Source organism: Lathyrus oleraceus, chromosome 2 (assembly GCF_024323335.1).
Source record: "Lathyrus oleraceus cultivar Zhongwan6 chromosome 2, CAAS_Psat_ZW6_1.0, whole genome shotgun sequence".
Lineage (NCBI taxonomy): Eukaryota > Viridiplantae > Streptophyta > Magnoliopsida > Fabales > Fabaceae > Lathyrus > Lathyrus oleraceus.
The window spans coordinates 155667500-155675140 of record NC_066580.1 but is presented as its reverse complement, the minus strand read 5'-3'; positions in this window follow the sequence as shown (position 1 = coordinate 155675140).

The following is a 7641-nucleotide window of genomic DNA, read 5'->3' as shown; positions in this document are numbered from 1 at the left end:
CAAGACTCTCAAAGATGGTATCTCTACTTCAATTGGGATAACTGCATCTATCCCATATACTAGAGAGAAAGGGGTTGCCCCTGTTGAAGTGTGAACTGAGATTTTGTATCCATGCAAAGCAAAGGGTAACATTTCATGCCAATCTTTGTAAGTTTTCACCATCTTTTGCAGGATTTTCTTGATATTCTTATTTGCGGCTTCAACGACTCCATTCATCTTTGGACGATACGAAGAAGAGTTGTGATTTTCAATCTTGAAGGTCTCACACAACTCTTTCATTGTTTTGTTGTTCAAATTTATCTCATTATCCGTGATAATTCTTCTTGGAACTCCATAGCAACAGATAATCTGGTTCTTGATGAAGCGGGCAACCACTTGTTTCGCCATGTTGGCGTAGGATGCAGCTTCTACCCATTTGGTGAAGTAGTCAATTGCAACCAAGATGAAACGGTGACCATTGGAAGCTTTGGGCTCAATTTCCCTAATCATATCAATGCCCCACATTACGAAAGGCCAAGGTGATGATAAAATATTCAACAGTGTCGGAGGCATGTGCACCTTGTCAGCATAGATTTGACATTTGTGACATTTTCTAGCATAGTTTAAACAATCAGACTCCATGGTCAACCAATAATAACCATCTCTCAAGATCTTCCTAGACATGGTATGTCCATTGGCATGAGTTCCAAATGATCCTTCATGAATCTCTTTGATCAATAGGTCTGCTTCGTGTCTGTCCACGCATCTGAGCAGAACCATGTCATAGTTTCTTTTATATAGCACCTCGTTGCTAAGGAAGAATTTGGATGCCAACCTCCTTAGAGTCTTCTTATCTAGGATTCATATAAACATTAGATTATGGAGAGGTTTATACACAAGAGGACCTGCAATCAAGAGATTTTCACATTTGAAATGGTTTTCCTCCAAAAATTCATCATGAACATGACTTGAAACTCATGTTTGGAACCCCCAACTTCCCATTTTTGAAACTCATAGCTCATGCATGGGAAAAACATGTACTTGTACTTTTTAAAAATCCCCAAACATGCTCTACAAGTTTCATGTTTTGAGTTTTTTCTGAATCAAAGTGGATCATGATGAAAGTTGACTGTAAAGTTTATCACTTTTTAGGGATTAAAGATGACTTGAATTTTTTTAAGTGTTTCAACTTGAGACACCAACTTTATAGCCTCATAACTCAAAATCATTGCACTTTTAGGGAATCAACCCTCTAGGACAAATTGAAGTATGGAACAAGAGCTTTCATTTGAGCTTTGGAGCAAAAAAATGGCTTCTCGGATTGGAAGTTATGACTTGAGAAAGTAGTGCACTTGAACATGAAATTTGGATACTTAGTGAAATTTTTAATGTTTTCAAGATTGCCCTTTTTGCAAGTAACCTCATTTATCTTGATTTTTCTTGATCAAATTCATCAATTAAGCATATACTCATGAAATTTAACTTGAGAAGTTCATATTTGATCATAAATCTCAAAATTCAAAGGTTTGACTTTGTAGTGCATTGTTTGTGTATCAGATGAATTTGAATTTCTTGATCTTCAATGAATTCAAACTCTTGAGCCAATTGAACATCATGGATGGGCCATAATATGTACTTTAGTATGTTGAGTGATGTCTCAAGGATGGAGATCATGTCTTGATCAAAATTCTCAGATGAAATTGAATGTTGTTGAGAAACCCTAATTAGTGAACCAGATGAAAGTGAAGCTTGATGCACTTGTGATTAGGTCATAATAACCTTATTTGTTGATGGAGAGAGATATCTTGAGTTTATGAGAACTTGATTTATTTATTATCAATCCAAAACTTTGACTGATCAATCATTTGAGCTCTTTGAGGGAAACCCTAATTCACATATGAAACAAACCAAGCATATCTTGATCTTGAGGTTAGCTATGCATGAATGATGTCTAGGATGAAAATGATTATGAAATATAGGCGTAAAATTTGGGGTGTGATACCAGTTTAATTTGAAAGAAAAATCTCGATGGATGAAAGTTCCTAGGAAGATTCAACGTCTAACTATGAAGAAACTTTGTCAAGGAGAAAATATAAAGAAGATGAATAAGTTCCATCTAGTGGAATCTTTGAAATAAGAAATGATAAAGAAATATTTACAAGCAAAATTGTTGAAGATTCAACACAAGGAGAAATCTTGAAGAGTCAACCTCTAGTAGAATCTTGAAGATCCTTTATCGGATGAAGAAGTTTTCGTGAAAGTTTCAGATTAGGAAGATAGTTGTGAGGTAACAAATTTTCATACAAGAAATTATTTAAATTAAATACTAAGTTAATTGAGGAACATAATAAGATATATAAGTGTACTTAGATCTTCAAAATTACATTGAGTTTCTAGAGAATAGCAATGAAATACTAACACATGAAATGAATAATATTAGAAACCAAGCTAATAAGTTTGAGACTTATGTCTCGATGAAAAGGGAACTAAAATATCTGCATGAAATCCTAAGTAAATTTACTAAGGGGAAATAAATCCTAGATTTGACTTTACCAAATCAAAAGTCTTCCTTGAATAAAATTGGATTAAGTTTTAAATCTATTAGATGACATAGTAAAAATTTAAATAGAAAGAAATTGAATCACCCTATTTACAAAGGCTCGTTTTGTAATAAGTTTGGACACCTAGAACCATTTTGTTATGATTAATTAAAAAGGTCTAAAGGAAAACATCCTAGATCTCTTAAAACTACTAACGTACTAGGGATTTTCCGGTGATGTTTGATAAACTAGATGCCTATGATCCAAAGTGTTCTTATTGATGGTGTATTTCAACGAATATGATCAAAGTATTCTTATTGAGGATATTTTTCAACACTTGTAATGATATGTGATGATATTTTAACCTCTTAGTAGGATTGAGATAATAAGTATGTAATGGATTTATCACTCTCGGTGTTTTTCCAAACTATCATATCAAACTATTCATAGAGAAGGATTTACAATAGTATTTTTTCATTCCTTCAAATGAGAGTTTTTCTCGAGTCTACTTGGGATTTAAGGTGGTACATTTCTAGAGGTTGAAAAATTGGAAAGCTCGGATTAACCTTCTTAAGAAGTGGTTTTCTATTTGTTAAATCTCTTCAAACTATTATTACTTATAAATCATTTGAGTTTTAAGCATTTTTGGAGAAAAAGGGTGCAATCTAAATGAAAATGGCGTGTTAAAAGCAATATGCCAAAGATAAATCTCAACCCAAGGCCCAAAATATCAAGGAGGATGAAATCAAGGAAAATAATCAACTAGCCTTAGATGCTTTATGCGTTTCAAGTTTCAAGCGAGATTATAATGTATATTTTTCTCCAAGTAAATCAAATCATAGCAATAATAAAGAACTCGCAAAATCTTCAAATTTAGCGGCAAATAATCGATTATTCCGCTTGAATAGTCGATTATGACACATGTTTTGGAAAAAATTTCTTCCAAAATTTTCTGGGCCAAATCTTCAACGATTTTGTGGAGTTTTTACACACCCAAACATTCAGAATTAGCACTATAAATAGGTACTCTTATTCCTTTCTTTTGCATCATTTATTCTTCTCTTCATCTTGTGTTTTCCTTTTTATTTCCTTTTTTATCTTTTGTGAGTACCATTTTAGTACTCGAAAATCATAATCATGGCACCTAAGAGATTATGTTTCCCCTCTCTTGCCTATCTCTCTTATGATTTCTCATCTCAAGAACATGAAACGAGATTCTTTCATGAATTCACAAATATGGTGGTTTTAGGTGTTCATACCTCTGATGCTAAAATATTTCAAGAATTTGAATTCTTCAAGACTTTTGAAGAATAAAACTTAAAGGTATAACTATATTTAGTCAAGATTTTCTATTCAAATCTCGACTTCGCCATTGGGATTATCTACTATGAAGTTAGAAAGTACAAGATATATCTACCTTTCGAGGAATTTTCTTAATTTTTGGATCTACCTAATGATGGACCTCGTTTCAAGCTAGATGAACCGAAAGAAGATGATAACTACATGTATAAGAGTCTGACCTCCTCTTTTCTATTAAATCCAAATTCACATGTTTCTTCTTCATTCACTATAGCCTATGTGCACTAGGATATTCATATAATTCATTATGTGGCAAATCATATACTCTTTCTAAGGAAGAGAAACTTTTGTCACTTAACTAGATTTGATGTTGTTGCAGTATGGTTACCTGTCAGCAAAATTTAAACAAACTAGGAAAATGCAGTGATCCAACACATGTTAAGGAGAAAACAGAAAGGAATATGTCTTCCATATGGTGACTTGGTAACGGATATGTTGGAACATGTCATGTAAAACTTTGAAGGAGAAGTATCGATGAAAAATGCAACAAAAATATGAGAGGAAGCATTAGGGTTAATGCAGTAAAAAATTGTCGATGGGTAAATATTTCAAAAGTCACCCAAAAGAAATAAAAGATCTATGGAACAACATGAATCTCATCAATAAGAAGCTCTTGTGAATCTAGAAGATTCTTACTATGATACCTACTCAAGGACATCATCAAGAGACTAAAGTGAACCGATAAGAAGGTCAACTTCTTGGCCCCTCACTTTGCCTAAGACTTTTGGAATCTAAGTATGGGGTTGTTCATTGGTGATGATGAGGATACTAAGTAGTAGTTAAACCTATTTACTTAGTTTATCTTGAAGTGCATTTTTTTATGTTCATTGTTGTTTTACTTTTGTAATTTGAATTCTCTTTAATTAGGCACTATTTTCCCTTTGTTGGTAATCATATTTGATCTATGTGGATTATATGCTTGCATTACTGCCTAACATCTTTTGCCCTCTTTTTTTATTATGCCAAATGTGGAGATGTATACTCTCAAAAGAGTAAAGTATACTCTATATTCATGTAAGGGTGAGTTTAACCACTCTAAAATGTATTTGTATGTACTCTCTTTTACCACCTTCTTGAGAGATGTATTATCATCATACAAAATGGGGAGCATGAGGATCTATGTGCTTGAAGGTATTGTCAAGATGATCCAATGTGGTGAAGTTTATGGATAGATGATATGCAAGTCAACTCAGTAGCTATTTAGTTTTTATGATGAAAACACTTAACATTTAACAATGTATAGTGAAATTTGTATCTGTTGAAGATGGCTCAAGTGTTCGAAGATGCTCAAGACGGTTAATTAATCTATCCTTATGAATCAAGTTATTCTATTGAATATTCTCTTGAATATCAAGACATCTCTTTGAAGTCAACACTATGGTCAAACGAAATTCAAGTGAAGACTTATGTATCAAGGTTCACTGATGGTTTAACCTCTCAATTCTCAGATTATGTAATCAACATGAAGATATCTCAAGACTCATGAAGCATATTTAAAGCTCTTGTACGATGTCAAACTCAAAGATAATGATTCCAAGACTTGAAGTTTCATAATCGTGAAAGAGAGAAAGTGTGTAATCTTGCCTACTCGTGTGTCTCTAAGTGACCGGTGTTTTATAAAGACACAAGGGTATTTCTAAAAATACTATGGGAAAATCACACACATTAAAAATCTTTTAGAAACCTCTCATATTTTATTTAAACCACCTTAAAATGTTTTTAAGGTCTAGTCAACTAATTAGGGAAGTGTCTGATTGATTAGAATAATCTTTCCAAGTGAATAATCGATTAGACCTAATGACCTAATCTATTATTTTCACTAAACGGAGTCTAAAATTGGTTGAGTTGGTCTGTTAATGATTGGTAACAGGTAAATATCAAAACATTCTATTTGGGGCTCAAACAATCGATTATTGGAGGTCAATTATCTATTGGCCTAATCAATTATATCATTGTTTTCGCTCATGGATTGTTTCTAAATTTAAACCACGGTTGAGCATATAGATAGAGAGTTTCTCTATCACGTTTTCACATCTAGAAAATGAGATTTGATATCACTTTCATTTCTCTCATCATTTTCACTAAATCTCTCGTTTTCTCACACATTTATCCATAGTACTTAAAGAGCATTCTTGAGTCAAAGTGGGGATCTTTGTTCTTGGTGAGGGCTAAACTTAATTTACCAAGAGTTTATCATCTCTTGAGTATATATTTCTTTCGTAGGAGGTTAATTTGGTTGTTATATAAACTAGTAAAAGCTCTTGTTTGGTTTAGGTGTTGTCCTAGGACATCTCAGTTTGTTTATTGAGTTTTGCCAAGAAGAAAAGCTATTGTTTGGTTCATGAAGATTGGCCATTAAAATCTCCACAATGTTTTTTGATCTCATCCCGGTTTAAATCTTTATCGATTTGAGGTTAGCATAGTTAAAATTTCACCTGGTTCCTGAGTTCAGCCTTGTAAAAGCTCAGTTGGTTCGAGATCAGCCTGTTGAAAATCTCAACTCAGTTCGTGGTCAGCCTCTGCAAAACCCTAGTTTAATTTAGAGGATATCTAACTCAAAACTCCATCTTGGTTTCAGATCAGCCCGTGGAAAATATTTGTTTAGTTTGGAAGATAATCACTTTAAGCCTTGTTCATTATTTGGTTGGAAGTTAGTCTTAAAACTTCATTTATTTGTATAAGGAGGTTCGTGGGCATTTCCTTTTAACAGCTCTCAAGTTTAGTGGATACTCTCAAGAGTAATTCTTGGGGATAATAGTAGGTCAATTTAGGTCGTACATGTATAAATCTACGATGTTTATCTCTATCCCTTATCTCTTTACTTTATTGTCTTTGTTTTTTCGCTACTTATTCACTTGTTTGTATTAAAATGGTTTCAAACTCTGATTTTTCAAAAGATTTTGGTTTCAAATAATGTTTTTCAAACCTCCACAATTCACCACATTCTTGTGTATGGAGTCACATGTTCAAAATTTTAATCATTCAACTATTATTTCAAACCATCTTATTTCACACATTGATTCAATATTGTGTGTAACATCTTATATCAGATCAAACAAAATTTTAAAGAGAAACACAAGGAAATAAGAAAAAAGATTGAAGCCATTGTGAAAAAGATAAAATGAAAGGATAAGGATTAAGAAATACTTATTCGATGGTAAGAGAAAGAACAATAATTGTTGGTTGAATTCGACGGTAGGGGAAAGATAGATGGCAGTTAAATGGATTCGGCCGAAGAAAGAAAGATCAATAGTGGTCTGCTAAATTCGACGAAGGCGAAAAAGCTATGGTCGTCGGCTAAGTCCAATGGCAGGACATTTTTTTTTATTGTGGTCGATACGAAGTTAGATTTCAGAGTTAAAAGAAAAAAAAGGAAGAAATTAAAAATAAATAAAAAAAGAAAGGTTTGTCTATATTTTGTATATTTAATGTTGACTCAAATATAATAATAGTAAAACAAACATAAAAAAATATGGAAAGACACCAAATTTAGAGAAGGTATATTTCAAAATTTAGAGAAGGGTAAATAAGTAATAATAAATTTATATGATTATTATAAATATATGGTCAATATTCTATGATCTATCCTCTCATCTCTCATTCTAATTTTCATTTTTTTAATGTAAAACTCATTTATATCTATTTTTTAGGTCTTTATGTATATGAATTACTAGTCCAAAAATATTTTATTTTACAATGCAAGTGTCATGTTCCATCGATTATATCGTTTTATTTAGTCACATTGTTATTACAAATATGTCTT